Source organism: Stegostoma tigrinum, unplaced genomic scaffold, assembly GCF_030684315.1.
Source record: "Stegostoma tigrinum isolate sSteTig4 unplaced genomic scaffold, sSteTig4.hap1 scaffold_68, whole genome shotgun sequence".
NCBI lineage: Eukaryota > Metazoa > Chordata > Chondrichthyes > Orectolobiformes > Stegostomatidae > Stegostoma > Stegostoma tigrinum.
Genome location: NW_026728622.1, coordinates 1903798 through 1923174, shown reverse-complemented (window position 1 = coordinate 1923174; position 19377 = coordinate 1903798). Strand labels below are relative to the sequence as shown.

The window sequence follows — 19377 nt, the reverse complement described above, 5'->3', positions numbered from 1 at the left end:
CTGACCCGCTCACAGGGACTGGCCCACGCAGCCCAGACCCGCTCACAGCGACTTGCCCCCTGCAGCCCTGACCCGCTCACAGTGATTTGCCCCCTGCAGTCCATTCCCGCTGACAGGGACTGGCCCCCGCAGCCCTGTCCCGCTGACAGTGACTGGCCCCCGCAACCCTGTCCCGCTGACAGGGAATGGCCCCCGCAGCACTGATCCGCTCACAGCGATTTACCCCGCAGTCCTGTCCCGCTGACAGGGACTTGCCCTCGCAGCCCTGACCCGCTCCCAGGGACTTTCCCCCGCAGCCCTGACCCGCTCACGGGGATTGGCCCCCGCAGCCCTGACCTGCTCACAGGGACTGGCCCCCGCAGCCCTCTCCCGCTCACAGGGATTGGCCCCCGCAGCCCTGACCCGCTCACAAGCACTGGCCCCCGCAGCCCTGACCCGCTCACAAGCACTGGCCCCCGCAGCCCTGACCCGCTCACAAGCACTGGACCCCGCAGCTCTGACCCGCTCACAGGGACTGGCCCCCTGCAGTCCGACCCGCTCACATGAACTGGCCCCCGCAGCCCTGACCCGCACACAGGGACTGGGTCCTGCAGCCCTGACCCGCTCACAGCGATTTGCCCCCTGCAGTCCTGTCCCGCTGACAGGGACTGGCCCCCGCAGCCCTGACCCTCTCACAGGGACTGGCCCCCGCTGCCCTGACCCTCTCACAGGGACTGGCCCCCGCAGCCCTGACCCGCTCACAGGCTCTGGCTCCCGCAGTCCTGACCCGCTCGCAGGGCCTTGCCCCCGCAGCCCTGACCCGCTCACAGGGACTGGCCCCGCAGTCCTGACCCGCTCACAGGGACTGGCCCCCACAGCCCTGATCCGCTCACAGCGATTTACCCCGCAGTCCTGTCCCGCTGACAGGCACTTGCCCTCGCAGCCCTGACCCGCTCACAGGGGCTGGCCCCCTGCAGCCCTGATCCGCTCAGAGGGACTGGACCCGCAGCCCTGACCCGCTCACAAGCACTGGCCCCCGCAGCCCCGACCCTCTCACAGGCACTGGCCCCCGCAGCCATTACCTGCTCACAGGGACTGTCCCCTGCAGCCCTCTCCCGGTCACAGCAATTTTCCCCCGCACCCCTGACCCCCTCACAGTTACTGGCCCCCGCAGCCCTGACCCGCTAACAGGGATTTGCCCCCTGCAGTCCTGTCCCGCTGACAGGGACTGGCCCCCGCAGCCCTGACCCGCTCACAGCGACTGGCCCCTGCAGCCCTGACCCGCTCACAGCGACTGGCCCCTGCATTCCTGTCACTCTCACAGCGGCTGGCCCCCACAGCCCTGACCCGCTCACAGGGACTGCCCCCCCGCAGCCCTGACCCGCTCACAGGGACTGGCCCCCGCAGCCCTGTCCCGCTCACAGGGATTGGCCTCCGTAGCCCTGTCCACTCACAGCGGCTGGCCCCCGCAGCCCCGACCCGCTCACAGCGATTTGCCCCCTGCAGTCCTGACCCGCTCAGAGGGACTGGCCCCCGATCCCTGACCCGCTCACAGCGATTTGCCCCCTGCAGTCCTGTCGCGCTCAGTGGTACTGGCCCCCGCAGCCCTCTCCCGCTGACAGGGACTGACACCCGCAGCCCTCTCCCGCTGACAGGGACTGCCCCCCGCAGACCTGTCCCGCTGACAGGGACTGGCCCCCGCAGCCCTGACCCGCTCACAGGGGTTCGCCCCACAGCCCTGACCCGCTCGCAGTGATTTTCCCCCTACAGTCCTTTCGCGCTCACAGGGTCTCGCCCCCGCTGCCCTGACCCTCTCACAGGGTCTGGCCCCCGCAGCCCTGACCCACTCACAGGGACTGGCCCCCACTGCCCTGACCCGCTCACATGGGCTCGCCCCCACATCCCTGACCCGCTCACAGGGGCAGGCCCCCTGCAGCCCTGACCCGCTCACAGGGACTGGACCCGCAGCCCTGACCCGCTCACAAGCACTGGCCCATCGCAGCCCCGACCCGCTCACAGGCACTGGCCCCCGCAGCCCTGACCCGCTCACAGGAACTGGCCCCCGCAGCCATGACCTGCTCACAGGGACTGTCCCCCGCAGGCCTCTCCCGGTCACAGCGATTTTCTCCCGCACCCCTGACCCCCTCACAGTTACTGGCCCCCGCAGCCCTGACCCGCTCACAGGGACTTGCCCCCTGCAGCCCTGACCCGCTCACAGTGATTTGCCCCCTGCAGTCCATTCCCGCTGACAGGGACTGGCCCCCGCAGCCCTGTCCCGCTGACAGGGAATGGCCCCCGCAGCCCTGATCCGCTCACAGCGATTTACCCCGCAGTCCTGTCCCGCTGACAGGGACTTGCCCTCGCAGCCCTGACCCGCTCCCAGGGACTTTCCCCCGCAGCCCTGACCCGCTCACAGGGATTGGCCCCCGCAGTCCTGACCCGCTGACAGGGACTTCCCCCCGCAGCCCTGACCCGCTCACAGGGACTGGCTGCCGCAGCCCTGACCCGCTCACAGGGACTGGCCCCCTGCAGTCCTGTCCCGCTGACAGGGACTTCCCCCCGCAGCCCTGAACCGCTCACAGGGACTGGCTGCCGCAGCCCTGACCCGCTCACAGGGACTGGCCCACGCAGCCCAGACCCGCTCACAGCGACTTGCCCCCTGCAGCCCTGACCCGCTCACAGTGATTTGCCCCCTGCAGTCCATTCCCGCTGACAGGGACTGGCCCCTGCAGCCCTGTCCCGCTGACAGTGACTGGCCCCCGCAACCCTGTCCCGCTGACAGGGAATGGCCCCCGCAGCACTGATCCGCTCACAGCGATTTACCCCGCAGTCCTTTCCCGCTGACAGGGACTTGCCCTCGCAGCCCTGACCCGCTCCCAGGGACTTTCCCCCGCAGCCCTGACCCGCTCACGGGGATTGGCCCCCGCAGCCCTGACCTGCTCACAGGGACTGGACCCCGCAGCCCTCTCCCGCTCACAGGGCTTGGCCCCCGCAGCCCTGACCCGCTCACAAGCACTGGCCCCCGCAGCCCTGACCCGCTCACAAGCACTGGCCCCCGCAGCCCTGACCCGCTCACAAGCACTGGACCCTGCAGCCCTGACCTGCTCACAGGGACTGGCCCCCGCAGCTCTGACCCGCTCACAGGGACTGGCCCCCTGCAGTCCGACCCGCTCACATGAACTGGCCCCCGCAGCCCTGACCCGCACACAGGGACTGGGTCCTGCAGCCCTGACCCGCTCACAGCGATTTGCCCCCTGCAGTCCTGTGCCGCTGACAGGGACTGGCCCCCGCAGCCCTGACCCTCTCACAGGGACTGGCCCCCGCTGCCCTGACCCTCTCACAGGGACTGGCCCCCGCAGCCCTGACCCGCTCACAGGCTCTGGCTCCCGCAGTCCTGACCCGCTCGCAGGGCCTTGCCCCCGCAGCCCTGACCCGCTCACAGGGACTGGCCCCCGCAGTCCTGACCCGCTCGCAGGGACTGGCCCCCTGCAGTCCTGTCCCGCTGACAGGGAATGGCCCCCGCAGTCCTGACCCGCTCGCAGGGACTGGCCCCCTGCAGTCCTGTCCCGCTGACAGGGACTTCCCCCCGCTGCCCTGACCCGCTCACAGGGACTGGCTGCCGCAGCCCTGACCCGCTCACAGGGACTGGCCCACGCAGCCCAGACCCGCTCACAGCGACTTGCCCCCTGCAGCCCTGACCCGCTCACAGTGATTTGCCCCCTGCAGTCCATTCCCGCTGACAGGGACTGGCCCCCGCAGCCCTGTCCCGCTGACAGTGACTGGCCCCCGCAGCCCTGTCCCGCTGACAGGGAATGGCCCCCGCAGCCCTGATCCGCTCACAGCGATTTACCCCGCAGTCCTGTCCCGCTGACAGGGACTTGCCCTCGCAGCCCTGACCCGCTCCCAGGGACTTTCCCCCGCAGCCCTGACCCGCTCACAGGGACTGGCCCCCACAGCCCTGATCCGCTCCCAGTGACTTGCCCCCGCAGCTCTGACCCACTCACATGGACTGGACTCGCAGCCCTGACCCGCTCACAGGGACTGGCCCCCGCAGTCCTGACCCGCTCACAGGGACTGGCCCCCACAGCCCTGATCCGCTCACAGCGATTTACCCCGCAGTCCTGTCCCGCTGACAGGGACTTGCCCTCGCAGCCCTGACCCGCTCACAGGGGCTGGCCCCCTGCAGCCCTGATCCGCTCAGAGGGACTGGACCCGCAGCCCTGACCCGCTCACAAGCACTGGCCCCCGCAGCCCCGACCCTCTCACAGGCACTGGCCCCCGCAGCCATTACCTGCTCACAGGGACTGTCCCCTGCAGCCCTCTCCCGGTCACAGCAATTTTCCCCCTCACAGTTACTGGCCCCCGCAGCCCTGACCCGCTAACAGGGATTTGCCCCCTGCAGTCCTGTCCCGCTGACAGGGACTGGCCCCCGCAGCCCTGACCCGCTCACAGCGACTGGCCCCTGCAGCCCTGACCCGCTCACAGCGACTGGCCCCTGCATTCCTGTCACTCTCACAGCGGCTGGCCCCCACAGCCCTGACCCGCTCACAGGGACTGCCCCCCCGCAGCCCTGACCCGCTAACAGGGATTTGCCCCCTGCAGTCCTGTCCCGCTGACAGGGACTGGCCCCCGCAGCCCTGACCCGCTCACAGCGATTTGCCCCCTGCAGTCCTGTCGCGCTCAGTGGTACTGGCCCCCGCAGCCCTGTCCCGCTGACAGGGAATGGCCCCCGCAGCCCTGATCCGCTCACAGCGATTTACCCCGCAGTCCTGTCCCGCTGACAGGGACTTGCCCTCGCAGCCCTGACCCGCTCCCAGGGACTTTCCCCCGCAGCCCTGACCCGCTCACAGGGATTGGCCCCCGCAGTCCTGACCCGCTGACAGGGACTTCCCCCCGCAGCCCTGACCCGCTCACAGGGACTGGCTGCCGCAGCCCTGACCCGCTCACAGGGACTGGCCCCCTGCAGTCCTGTCCCGCTGACAGGGACTTCCCCCCGCAGCCCTGAACCGCTCACAGGGACTGGCTGCCGCAGCCCTGACCCGCTCACAGGGACTGGCCCACGCAGCCCAGACCCGCTCACAGCGACTTGCCCCCTGCAGCCCTGACCCGCTCACAGTGATTTGCCCCCTGCAGTCCATTCCCGCTGACAGGGACTGGCCCCCGCAGCCCTGTCCCGCTGACAGTGACTGGCCCCCGCAACCCTGTCCCGCTGACAGGGAATGGCCCCCGCAGCACTGATCCGCTCACAGCGATTTACCCCGCAGTCCTGTCCCGCTGACAGGGACTTGCCCTCGCAGCCCTGACCCGCTCCCAGGGACTTTCCCCCGCAGCCCTGACCCGCTCACGGGGATTGGCCCCCGCAGCCCTGACCTGCTCACAGGGACTGGCCCCCGCAGCCCTCTCCCGCTCACAGGGATTGGCCCCCGCAGCCCTGACCCGCTCACAAGCACTGGCCCCCGCAGCCCTGACCCGCTCACAAGCACTGGCCCCCGCAGCCCTGACCCGCTCACAAGCACTGGACCCTGCAGCCCTGACCTGCTCACAGGGACTGGCCCCCGCAGCTCTGACCCGCTCACAGGGACTGGCCCCCTGCAGTCCGACCCGCTCACATGAACTGGCCCCCGCAGCCCTGACCCGCACACAGGGACTGGGTCCTGCAGCCCTGACCCGCTCACAGCGATTTGCCCCCTGCAGTCCTGTCCCGCTGACAGGGACAGTCCCCCTGCAGTCCTGACCCGCTCACAGGGACTGGCCCCCACAGCCCTGATCCGCTCCCAGTGACTTGCCCCCGCAGCCCTGACCCGCTCACAAGCACTGGCCCCCGCAGCCCCGACCCTCTCACAGCGATTTGCCCCCTGCAGTCCTGTCGCGCTCAGTGGTACTGGCCCCCGCAGCCCTCTCCCGCTGACAGGGACTGACCCCCGCAGCCCTCTCCCGCTGACAGGGACTGGCCCCCGCAGACCTGTCCCGCTGACAGGGACTGGCCCCCGCAGCCCTGACCCGCTCACAGGGGTTCGCCCCACAGCCCTGACCCGCTCGCAGTGATTTTCCCCCTGCAGTCCTTTCGCGCTCACAGGGTCTCGCCCCCGCTGCCCTGACCCTCTCACAGGGTCTGGCCCCCGCAGCCCTGACCCGCTCACAGGCTCTGGCTCCCGCAGCCCTGACCCGCTCACAGGGACTGGCCCCCGCAGTCCTGACCCCCTCGCAGGGCCTTGCCCCCGCAGCCCTGACCCGCTCACAGGGACTGGCCCCCGCAGTCCTGACCCGCTCGCAGGGACTGGCCCCCTGCAGTCCTGTCCCGCTGACAGGGACTTCCCCCCGCAGCCCTGACCCGCTCACAGGGACTGGCTGCCGCAGCCCTGACCCGCTCACAGGGACTGGCCCACGCCGCCCAGACCCGCTCACAGCGACTTGCCCCCTGCAGCCCTGACCCGCTCACAGTGATTTGCCCCCCGCAGTCCTGTCCCGCTGACAGTGACTGGCCCCCGCAGCCCTGTCCCGCTGACAGGGATTGGCCCCCGCAGCCCTGATCCGCTCACAGCGATTTACCCCGCAGCCCTGTCCCGCTGACAGGGACTTGCCCTCGCAGCCCTGACCCGCTCCCAGGGACTTTCCCCCGCAGCCCTGACCCGCTCACAGGGATTGGCCCCCGCAGTCCTGACCCGCTGACAGGGACTTCCCCCCGCAGCCCTGACCCGCTCAGAGGGACTGGCCCCCGATCCCTGACCCGCTCACAGCGATTTGCCCCCTGCAGTCCTGTCGCGCTCAGTGGTACTGGCCCCCGCAGCCCTCTCCCGCTGACAGGGACTGACCCCCGCAGCCCTCTCCCGCTGACAGGGACTGGCCCCCGCAGACCTGTCCCGCTGACAGGGACTGGCCCCCGCAGCCCTGACCCGCTCACAGGGGTTCGCCCCACAGCCCTGACCCGCTCGCAGTGATTTTCCCCCTGCAGTCCTTTCGCGCTCACAGGGTCTCGCCCCCGCTGCCCTGACCCTCTCACAGGGTCTGGCCCCCGCAGCCCTGACCCGCTCACAGGGACTGGCCCCCACTGCCCTGACCCGCTCACAGGGGCTCGCCCCCACATCCCTGACCCGCTCACAGGGGCAGGCCCCCTGCAGCCCTGACCCGCTCACAGGGACTGGACCCGCAGCCCTGACCCGCTCACAAGCACGGGCCCATCGCAGCCCCGACCCGCTCACAGGCACTGGCCCCCGCAGCCCTGACCCGCTCACAGGAACTGGCCCCCGCAGGCCTCTCCCGGTCACAGCGATTTTCTCCCGCACCCCTGACCCCCTCACAGTTACTGGCCCCCGCAGCCCTGACCCGCTCACAGGGACTGGCCCCCTGCAGTCAGACCCGCTCACATGAACTGGCCCCCGCAGCCCTGTCCCGCTCGCAGTGATTTGCCCCCTGCAGTCCTTTCGCGCTCACAGGGACTGGCCCCCCGCAGCCCTGACCCGCTCACAGGCTCTGGCCCCCACAGCCCTGACCCGCACACAGGGACTGGGTCCTGCAGCCCTGACCCGCTCACAGCGATTTGCCCCCTGCAGTCCTCTCCCGCTGACAGGGACAGTCCCCCTGCAGTCCTGACCCGCTCACAGAGACTGGCCCCCACAGCCCTGATCCGCTCACAGCGATTTACCCCGCAGTCCTGTCCCGCTGACAGGGACTTGCCCTCGCAGCCCTGACCCGCTCACAGGGGCTCGCCCCCACATCCCTGACCCGCTCACAGGGGCTGGCCCCCTGCAGCCCTGACCCGCTCAGACGGTCTGGACCCGCAGCCCTGACCCGCTCACAAGCACTGGCCCCCGCAGCCCCGACCCTCTCACAGGCACTGGCCCCCGCAGCCATTACCTGCTCACAGGGACTGTCCCCTGCAGCCCTCTCGGTCACAGCGATTATCCCCCGCACCCCTGACCCCCTCACAGTTACTGGCCCCCGCAGCCCTGACCCGCTCACAGGGATAGGGCCCTGCAGCCCTCACCCGCTCACGGCGATTTGCCCCCTGCAGTCCTGTCCCGCTGACAGGGACTGTCCCCCTGCAGTCCTGACCCGCTCACAGGGACTGGCCCCCACTGCCCTGATCCGCTCACAGCGATTTACCCCGCAGTCCTGTCCCGCTGACAGGGACTGGCCCTCGCAGCCCTGACCCGCTCCCAGGGACTTTCCCCCGCAGCCCTGACCCACTCACAGGGACTTGCCCGCGCCGCCCTGACCCCCGCTCACAGGGACTGGCGCCCGCTGCCCTGACCCGCTCACAGGGCCTTGCCCCCGCTGCCCTGACCCGCTCACACGGTCTGGCCCCAGCAGCCCTCTCCCGCTCACAGGGACTGGCCCCGCAGCCCTGCCCTGCTCACAGCGGCTGGCCCCCGCAGCCCTGACCCGCTCACAGGGCCTGGCCCCCGCAGCCCTTACCCGCTCCCACGGACTGGCCCCAGCAGCCCTCTCCCGCTGACAGGGACTGGCCCCGCAGCCCTGCCCCGCTCACAGCGGCTGGCCCTCGCAGCCATGACCCGCTCACAGCGATTTGCCCCCGCAGCCCTGACCCGCTCACAGGGCCTGGCCCCCGCAGCCCTGACCCGCTCACACGGTCTGGCCCCAGCAGCCCTCTCCCGCTCACAGGGACTGGCCCCGCAGCCCTGCCCCGCTCACAGCGGCTGGCCCCCGCAGCCCTGACCCGCTCACAGGGCCTGGCCTCCGCAGCCCTGACCCGCTCACACGGACTGGCCCCAGCAGCCCTCTCCCGCTCACAGGGATTGGGCCCTGCAGCCCTGACCCGCTCACAGCGATTTGCCCCCTGCAGCCCTGTCCCGCTGACAGGGACTGTCCCCCTGCAGTCCTGACCCACTCACAGGGACTGGTCCCCGCAGCCCTGACACGCTCACAGGGGGTCGCCCCCACAGCCCTGACCCGCTCACAGGGGCTTGTCCCCTGCAGTCCTGACCCGCTCACACGGACTGGACCCGCAGCCCCGACCCGCTCACAGGCACTGGCCTCCACAGCCCAGACCCGCTCACAGGCACTGGCCCCCGCAGCCCTGACCCGCTCACATGGACTGGCCCCCGCAGCCCTATTCTGCTCACTGCGATTTGCCCCCTGCAGTCCTTTTGCGCTCACAGGGACTGGTCCCCGCAGCCCTGATCCGCTCACAGGGACTCGCCCCCACATCCCTGACCCGCTCACAGGGGCTGGCCCCCTGCAGCCCTGACCCGCTCAGAGGAACTGGATCCGCAGCCCCGACCCGCTCACAGGCACTGGCCCCCGCAGCCATGACCTGCTCACAGGCACTGTCCCCCGCAGCCCTCTCCCGGTCACAGCGATTTTCCCCCGCACCCCTGACCCCCTCACAGTTACTGGCCCCCGCAGCCCTGACCCGCTCACAGGGACTGGCCCCCGCAGCCCTCTCCCGCTCACAGGGACTGGCCCCCTGCAGTCCGACCCGCTCACATGAACTGGCCCCCGCAGCCCTGACCCGCACACAGGGACTGGGTCCTGCAGCCCTGACCCGCTCACAGCGATTTGCCCCCTGCAGTCCTGTCCCGCTGACAGGGACAGTCCCCCTGCAGTCCTGACCCGCTCACAGGGACTGGCCCCCACAGCCCTGATCCGCTCCCAGTGACTTGCCCCCGCAGCTCTGACCCGCTCACAGGGACTGGACCCCGCAGTCCTGACCCGCTCACAGGGACTGGCCCCCACAGCCCTGATCCGCTCACAGCGATTTACCCCGCAGTCCCGTCCCGCTGACAGGGACTTGCCCTCGCAGCCCTGACCCGCTCACATGGGCTGGCCCCGTGCAGCCCTGATCCGCTCAGAGGGACTGGACCCGCAGCCCTGACCCGCTCACAAGCACTGGCCCCCGCAGCCCCGACCCTCTCACAGGCACTGGCCCCCGCAGCCATTACCTGCTCACAGGGACTGTCCCCTGCAGCCCTCTCCCGGTCACAGCAATTTTCCCCCGCACCCCTGACCCCCTCACAGTTACTGGCCCCCGCAGCCCTGACCCGCTAACAGGGATTTGCCCCCTGCAGTCCTGTCCCGCTGACAGGGACTGGCCCCCGCAGCCCTGACCCGCTCACAGCGACTGGCCCCTGCAGCCCTGACCCGCTCACAGCGACTGGCCCCTGCATTCCTGTCACTCTCACAGCGGCTGGCCCCCACAGCCCTGACCCGCTCACAGGGACTGCCCCCCCGCAGCCCTGACCCGCTCACAGGGATTGGCCCCCGCAGCCCTGTCCCGCTCACAGGGATTGGCCTCCGTAGCCCTGTCCACTCACAGCGGCTGGCCCCCGCAGCCCCGACCCGCTCACAGCGATTTGCCCCCTGCAGTCCTGACCCGCTCAGAGGGACTGGCCCCCGATCCCTGACCCGCTCACAGCGATTTGCCCCCTGCAGTCCTGTCGCGCTCAGTGGTACTGGTCCCCGCAGCCCTCTCCCGCTGACAGGGACTGACCCCCGCAGCCCTCTCCCGCTGACAGGGACTGGCCCCCGCAGCCCTGACCCGCTCACAGGGGTTCGCCCCACAGCCCTGACCCGCTCGCAGTGATTTTCCCCCTGCAGTCCTTTCGCGCTCACAGGGTCTCGCCCCCGCTGCCCTGACCCTCTCACAGGGTCTGGCCCCCGCAGCCCTGACCCGCTCACAGGGACTGGCCCCCACTGCCCTGACCCGCTCACAGGGGCTCGCCCCCACATCCCTGACCCGCTCACAGGGGCAGGCCCCATGCAGCCCTGACCCGCTCACAGGGACTGGACCCGCAGCCCTGACCCGCTCACAAGCACTGGCCCATCGCAGCCCCGACCCGCTCACAGGCACTGGCCCCCGCAGCCCTGACCCGCTCACAGGAACTGGCCCCCGCAGCCCTGACCCGCTCACAGGGACTGGCCCCCGCAGTCCTGACCCGCTCGCAGGGACTGGCCCCCTGCAGTCCTGTCCCGCTGACAGGGCCTTGCCCCCGCAGCCCTGACCCGCTCACAGGGACTGGCTGCCGCAGCCCTGACCCGCTCACAGGGACTGGCCCACGCAGCCCAGACCCGCTCACAGCGACTTGCTCCCTGCAGCCCTGACCCGCTCACAGTGATTTGCCCCCTGCAGTCCATTCCCGCTGACAGGGACTGGCCCCCGCAGCCCTGTCCCGCTGACAGGGAATGGCCCCCGCAGCCCTGATCCGCTCACAGCGATTTACCCCGCAGTCCTGTCCCGCTGACAGGGACTTTCCCCCGCAGCCCTGACCCGCTCACAGGGACTGGCCCACGCAGCCCAGACCCGCTCACAGCGACTTGCCCCCTGCAGCCCTGACCCGCTCACAGTGATTTGCCCCCTGCAGTCCATTCCCGCTGACAGATACTGGCCCCCGCAGCCCTGTCCCGCTGACAGTGACTGGCCCCCGCAGCCCTGTCCCGCTGACAGGGAATGGCCCCCGCAGCCCTGATCCGCTCACAGCGATTTACCCCGCAGTCCTGTCCCGCTGACAGGGACTTGCCCTCGCAGCCCTGACCCGCTCCCAGGGACTTTCCCCCGCAGCCCTGACCCGCTCACAGGGATTGGCCCCCGCAGCCCTGACCCGCTCACAGTGATTTGCCCCCTGCAGTCCTTTCGCGCTCACAGGGACTGGCCCCCCGCAGCCCTGACCCGCTCACAGGCTCTGGCCCCCGCAGCCCTGACCCGCACACAGGGACTGGGTCCTGCAGCCCTGACCCGCTCACAGCGATTTGCCCCCTGCAGTCCTGTCCCGCTGACAGGGACAGTCCCCCTGCAGTCCTGACCCGCTCACAGGGACTGGCCCCCACAGCCCTGATCCGCTCACAGCGATTTACCCCGCAGTCCTGTCCCGCTGACAGGGACTTGCCCTCGCAGCCCTGACCCGCTCACAGGGGCTCGCCCCCACATCCCTGACCCGCTCACAGGGGCTGGCCCCCTGCAGCCCTGACCCGCTCAGAGGAACTGGCCCCCGCAGCCCCGACCCGCTCACAGGCACTGGCCCCCACAGCCATGACCTGCTCACAGGCACTGTCCCCCGCAGCCCTCTCCCGGTCACAGCGATTTTCCCCCACACCCCTGACCCCCTCACAGTTACTGGCCCCCGCAGCCCTGACCCGCTCACAGGCTCTGGCCCCCGCAGCCCTGACCCGCACACAGGGACTGGCCCCCGCAGCCCTGACCCGCTCAAAGGGACGGACCCCGCAGCCCTGACCCGCGCACGGGACTTGCCCCCCGCAGCCCTGTTCGGCTCACAGCGATTTGCCCACTGCAGTCCTTTGGCGCTCACAGGGACTGGCCCACGCAGCCCAGACCCGCTCACAGCAACTTGCCCCCCGCAGCCCTCTCCCGCTGACAGCGACTTGCCGCTGTAGCCCTGATCCGCTCACAGGGACTGGCCCCCGCATTCCTGTCGGTCTCACAGCGGCTGGCCCCCGCAGGCCTGACCGGCTCACAGCGATTTGCCCCCTGCAGTCCTGTCGCGCTCTCAGGGACTGGCCGCTGTAGCCCTGTCCAGCTGACAGCAACTGGCCCCCTCAGCCCTGTCCCGCTGACAGGGACTGGCTCCCGCAACCCTGTCCCGCTGACAGTGACTGGCCCCCGCAGCCCTGTCCCGCTGACAGGGAATGGCCCCCGCAGCCCTGACCCGCTCACAGCGAATGGCCCCCGCAGCCCTGACCCGCTCACAGCGACTTGCCCCCCGCAGCTCTGACCCGCTCACAGCGACTTGCCCCCGCAGCCCTGATCCGCTCACAGGGACTGGCCCCCGCTGCCCTGACCCGCTCACAAGCACTGGCCCCCGCAGCCCTGACCCGCTCACAGGGACTGGCCCCCACACCCCTGACCCCCTCACAGTTACTGGCCCCCTGCAGTCAGACCCGCTCACATGAACTGTCCCCCGCAGTCCTTTCCCGCTCACAGTGACTTGGCCCCGCTGCCCTGACCCTCTCACAGGGACTGGCCCCCGCTGCCCTGACCCTCTCACAGGGACTGGCCCCCGCAGCCCTGACCCGCTCACAGGCTCTGGCTCCCGCAGCCCTGACCCGCTCACAGGAACTGGCCCCCGCAGTCCTGACCCGCTCAGACGGTCTGGACCCGCAGCCCTGACCCGCTCACAAGCACTGGCCCCCGCAGCCCCGACCCTCTCACAGGCACTGGCCCCCGCAGCCATTACCTGCTCACAGGGACTGTCCCCTGCAGCCCTCTCGGTCACAGCGATTTTCCCCCGCACACCTGACCCCCTCACAGTTACTGGCCCCCGCAGCCCTGACCCGCTCACAGGCTCTGGCCCCCGCAGTCCTGACCCGCTCGCAGGGACTGGCCCCCACAGCCCTGACCCGCTCACAGGGACTGCCCCCCCGCAGCCCTGACCCGCTCACAGGGACTGGCCCCCGCAGCCCTGTCCCGCTCACAGGGATTGGCCTCCGTAGCCCTGTCCACTCACAGCGGCTGGCCCCCGCAGCCCCGACCCGCTCACAGCGATTTGCCCCCTGCAGTCCTGACCCGCTCAGAGGGACTGGCCCCCGATCCCTGACCCGCTCACAGCGATTTGCCCCCTGCAGTCCTGTCGCGCTCAGTGGTACTGGCCCCCGCAGCCCTCTCCCGCTGACAGGGACTGACCCCCGCAGCCCTCTCCCGCTGACAGGGACTGGCCCCCGCAGACCTGTCCCGCTGACAGGCACTTGTTCCCTCCGTCGTAACCCGCTCACAACGACTTGCCCCCTCCGTCCTGACCCGCTGACAGCGTCTTGCCTCCCATCCCTCTTAGACAGGTCACCCCTTGCTCAGAAACGGTCCCAATTATCCATGAACCGGAAACCCTGCCCCCTGTGCCAGCTCCTTAACCATGCATTCATCTCACCTATCTTTCTATGACTTAGCTCACTATCATGTGGCACTCATGGCAACCCATAAATTATTACCCTCTCGGTCCTGCCTTTCAGCCTCTTTGCTAACTCCTTGCACATAGTCCGCAGGATGTCATCCCTCTTTCGGCCTATGTCATTGGTACCAACGTGCCCCGTGGCCTCTGGCTGCTCACCCTCCCCTTTAAGAATTTGTTGCAACCACTCAGAGATGTCCTTGACCTTGTCACCAGGGAAGCAACACGCGGCCCTTGTGTCTCAAATGTGGCAACAGAATCTATGCCCCCAACGAATGAGTCTCCAACCACGTTCGCTCACTTGGATTTGCCTTACTCTGTCCCACAGCAGGGTGGTTTGTACTATGGACCTGGCTACTGCTGATTGTATAACTGACCCAGTTTAGTTTTAGATCAGTGTTAACCTTGGTTTAGTGGATAGCCAAGCACCTCAGTAGTCTACAATACAGGAGAAATACATTATAAGCTGACAGATTCTGTGACAGTCAAGAACAAGCACTGAATTGTTCTGACCTCATTTCCAACACCTGGCCCGTAGCCTTGCATGGCTTGGATTGCACTTGCACATCAAAAAAAAATAAATGTAACGATGATGTGAGGGTAAGGACATGGAATTTTTTTGATATGGTCATATTCTCTCTTGTTGGAGCTGATTGCTGCTTAGCACTTGTATGGTGCAAATGTAACTTATCCTTTATCAGGCCAAGCCTGATCGTTGTCCAAGTCTCACTGTATTTTCTCATCGTTGACTTAATGTTGGTTCGGCCCAACAGTGTTGTACATACCCTGCCTATTCTGAAACTCTACCACTTAATATTAAGTCTAATAAAGACAAGTATCCAATCTGCCTTCCAAACCACTTCAACGACCTGGTCCATTACATTGGGGGATCAACAGGCATGCACATCAAGATCCTGAGATCCCTCTGATCATTGGTGCTTGTGAGGTCCCTATGATTCATCATGGGCTCCAAGATCTGATTGTGCTGTGTCACCTAATCCTTATCCCATTTGTCCTTACATGAAATAATGTTCACAAGCGCTTCTCAAAAATTCTTCCCAATCCTACTTTTTGCAATCATGACACAGGTGAGCATAAAACTTGGAACACGACAGCAACAGGAATGTGCCCTTTGGCCCACCATGTTGGGCCAAACATGACAACAAATGAAATAATCCCTTCTGCCTGTCCTTGATCCATAGTCCTCCATTCCTTGCATATTCGTGCACTTAACTAAAAGTCCCTTTTAAATGCTTTCATCGTATCTGCATCCATACCACCCCGGGCAATGTATTCCACACTTGTAACATGCTCAGTGTGAAATATTTGCCCCTCACATCTCTTTTGAACTTCCCCCCCTCTCAGCTTAAATGCATGCCCCCTAATAGTGGACACTTCAACTCCGGGGGAGAAATTTTCTGACCGTTAGCTGTATTTATGTATCTCCTAATTTTATAGACTTCTATCAAGCCTGCCCTCAGCTTCTACTGCTCCAGAGAAAACGAACAGTTTTTCCAGCTTCTCCCTCTCGTTCATACCCTCTATTCCAGTCAGCATGCTGGTAAATCTCTTCTGCACCCTGTCCAAAGCCTGCACGTCCTTAGTGTAATGTGGCGGCCAGAATTGAATGCAATACTCTGTGTGGTCTCACCAAAGTCTTGTAAAGCTGCAATGTGACATCCTGACTCTTGCACTGAGTTCCCCTATGAATAAAGGCAAGCATGCGATATGCCTTCTTGACCACCCTATCTACTTGTGTGGCTACTGTCAGGGAGTTATGGTCTAGGACCCCAAGATCCCTCTGGACATCACTGCTGTTTGGGGTCCTGCCATTAACTGTGTATCCCTTTCCTTAACACTTGGTCTCCTAAAATGCAACACCTCATGCCTGCCCAGATTAAATTCCATCGGCCATTTCTCCGCTCGTGTTTGCAATTGGTCTGTATCTTGCTGTGTCCTTTGACAACCTTCCATGCTGTCCACAAGTCCACTGGTCCTTATATCATCTGCAAACTTAGTAATCCCCCATCTACATTTGCAACCAAGTCATTTACATATATCACAAACAGCTGAAGTCACATCGATGCGGAACACCACTCGTCACTGAGCTGCAGCCAGAAAAACAGCTTTCCACCACTGAGACGGCAAGAACTGTAGATGCTGGAATCAGAGATAACCAAGTGTGGAGCTGGAGGAATGCAGCAGGTCAGGCTGCATCAGAGGAACAGGAAAGCTGACATTGTTGATGCTGCCTGGCCTGCTGTGTTCTCTTTGTTAGCCTTCCACCGCTACCGTCTGCCTTATATGGGCAGGCCAAGTCACCACGGATCTGATGGATCTTAATCTTCTGGATGAGCATACCATGAGGGACCTTGTTGAAAACCTTCGTAAAATCCATGTATATGTTATCAACTGTTCTGCCCTAATTGATCACCCTTGTCACCTCCTTGAAAACTTCAACTGACTTGGTAAGACATAACCTGCCCCGCATAATGCCATGCTGGCTGTCCCTTATTAGCCCATACCTTTGAGACATGAGACACTCACCAGTCTGTAGTTTCCTGGAAAGTTCCTGTTTTCCTGCTTGAACAGAGGAACAACTTTATCCACTCATCAGTCTCCGCAACCCCTCCAGTGCCTGGCAAGGATATCAGATCCTGTTGAAAGTGGGGTGTTGATGCATTTGTGTCATGATTGTGTTTTGTTTCAGCCCTAACATTCAAAGCAGTGCAAGAATGTCTTTGTGCAGCAGGCGAGTTGTGATGAGACTGAGCCTTCATACAATTGCAAGATGTTGAAAATTTGCCATTATTTATGAAAACAGTGATAAATTTCCATGATCAACATTTCTGTTACACTGCAATGATTATCCCGTGGCATGTAAAATGAGAAAGATACGATAAAATGAGACTGGGTCATATGTAGGGAGAATGTTTGCCTTTCATGTCTATAGAAGTAGTGAAATATTTCCATGAATCTAAGAGTCACTTTTCCGTTCATTGAAGGACACAATCATCGCCTTGGAAGCTTCATCACGATACTACTTTGCATTTCTGAAGAGGGAAGAAGAAATCAACATGCAAATTCAATTCCATGGTTTTGTAAGTCCCATTGAGAACACGATTAATTTGCGCCGGCACAATGCTCTGACCGAGAAAGAATTGAAGGTGAGTTTGTAGTTTGGAAGATCGCAGCAATTTATGCATCAACTTCTTCATCGATAATGTTCCATTGCTTTCAAACTGTATTTTCCACTCTGCAAGATAATAACTGTTAGAACAAGCAACAGTATCGGTAGATGGTCTATGGGGGATGCAATGTTACAAAACCCAATCCATTCAACCACATATTTCAGATATGTCAACAAATTAAATATTCCAGCACAGGATAAAACAAGGAAGATGAGAGTGAGGAGGCAATAGCTCTGATGACAAAAGAACAGAAATTTACCTTTATCCATTCGAGCAAAAAAGCAGGCACACAAATAAATAATCATCTAACAATGCACGTGTGCAACGGAGGCTACAGGGGGACTAAGAATGCCGAATTGTTGTCATGCGTATTGCTGAAAGGATGATTGAAACAGAATCTGTGGTAAATTTGAAGAAATACAGATGATGCATCTCAGGATGTTGGAGGAAGAACATTTGTGGACTGAGGCAAATTGTATTGCCCTTTACAGGAGTTATTAGGTTCATAATGAATTGAAAGACTTCCTTCTGTGCTGAAAGCTTTAGTTTAGTTGCAGCTGGATGACAATTTCTGTTCCTGGTAGTATTTAGCAAACTGTTAAAAGTGAATGTCACTGCACAGAATTCCAAACATGACTCCAATCAGTAGAGAAAATATCCAAGGGGTATCATGAGTTGTATCCTCTCATGTTGAACAATGCAGCTACAGATACAATGGAGGCACTGATGATAATCTTCCAAGAATCCTTAGATTGTGGAAAATTCTCAGAGGATTGAAAGATTGTGAACATAACACCATTATTACAAAGATACTTCGACAAAATAGCAAGCCAGTCTTGCCAATTTAGGTCAACCTGGGTAGATGTTCATGCCGGCAATGAAAGATGAAATAACAGGGTACTTAGTGTGCTATAACATCCTACAGAGTTAACATCCTTTTATAAAGGGGAAATAATACTTGACAAACTTGCTACAGTGCTTTGAGAAGGAAACAAACATTACTGATGAAGGACCACCAGTTGATGTAGTACATTGAGATTTCAACAAAGCATTTGATAAGGTACAGCTCATAAGGTGTCTCAAATGAAAAGAGCCCATGTGTTCAAGGGTAGTTTGTTCGGATGGACAGAGGACTGCATCGTAAATAGAAGTAGAGTCGTAGCAGCAGGATGGTAACTGACAAGTCATGTACGGCCACAGAGCGAATGCCGCGGATGCCATACACCTCATGTTGACTGGGTTGATTTCGGAAATGGCGGAGGGGATTGCTATGCTTAGGAAAGTTGGGCAGGCTGGGACTACGTTCATTGGCGTTTATAAGATTGAAAAAATCTTATTTTTTCAACATGTAAGATTCTAAAGAGGCTTGATAGTGTATATCCGTAGAGATTACTCCCATTTGTGAAAGATTTTACGACCAGAGGCCACATTTTCAAATTGGTTGCCTATTAATTCAGGGAAGAATTACTTCTTTCAGGTTGTAGCACTCTATTGAACACTTTAGCCAAGAAGGTTTTAGAGGTAATGCCATTAATCATATGCTAGGCTGTAACGGCCAGGTTAATTTTTAAATCAAGAAACAATGATAATGAGAAAAGGGTCGAGGCCTGAAATGTCAGCTTTTGTGCTCCTGAGATGCTGCTTGGCCTGCTGTGTTCATCCAGCTTCACACTTTGTTATCTTGGATTCTCCAGCATCTGAGCTTCCCATTATCAGTGATAATGAGAAAGGGGTAGTCTTTACAGTGGAAGATACTTCAAGGATCCCCTTATTACTAAAGAATACAGGGAGGAATTAAACACATCACTACCACTCCATCACTACCATTAGAGAAGTAGCAGTAGACAATCTAATGGAGTGAAAGCAGATTAGACTCTTTGCCGTGATGGTTGACTTTCTAAGATTCTCAACAATGAGCTTCAGAGTCGGTGTCTGCGTTGATTGTAATTTCCCAAAAAGGTTTAGATTCCAGAGAAGCATCTGAGGGCTGGAAAACTGCCGATGTGACATACCTATTTAAAAAGGAGAGAGGCAAAAAGAAGATAACTACAACCGAAACAACGTAACATCAATTGTTGGAAATATGTGGCAATCAACTATGGAGAAAATAATAGCAGGGCATTTGGAAAATCAGAATCTAATCAAACAGAATCACCATAGATAATGGGAACTGCAGATGCTGGAGAATCCAAGATGACAAAATGTGAGGCTGGATGAACACAGCAGGCCAAGCAGCATCTCAGGAGCACAAAAGCTGACGTTTCGGGCCTAGACCCTTCATCAGAGAGGGGGATGGGGTGAGGGTTCTGGAATAAATAGGGAGAGAGGGGGAGGCGGACTGAAGATGGAGA

At 62.4% G+C, this 19377-nt stretch overlaps 1 long non-coding RNA gene across 1 annotated transcript in view; it reads left to right on the top strand.

Annotated features, from left to right (window-relative positions):
• The window catches only part of LOC132209154 (uncharacterized), a 251703-nt gene that overhangs the window by 162003 nt on the left and 70323 nt on the right, over positions 1 to 19377 (top strand). The window contains exon 3 of the long non-coding RNA XR_009445246.1: positions 16841 to 17002. This is a non-coding gene — a long non-coding RNA (uncharacterized LOC132209154). The remainder of the gene's footprint in view (positions 1 to 16840; positions 17003 to 19377) is intronic.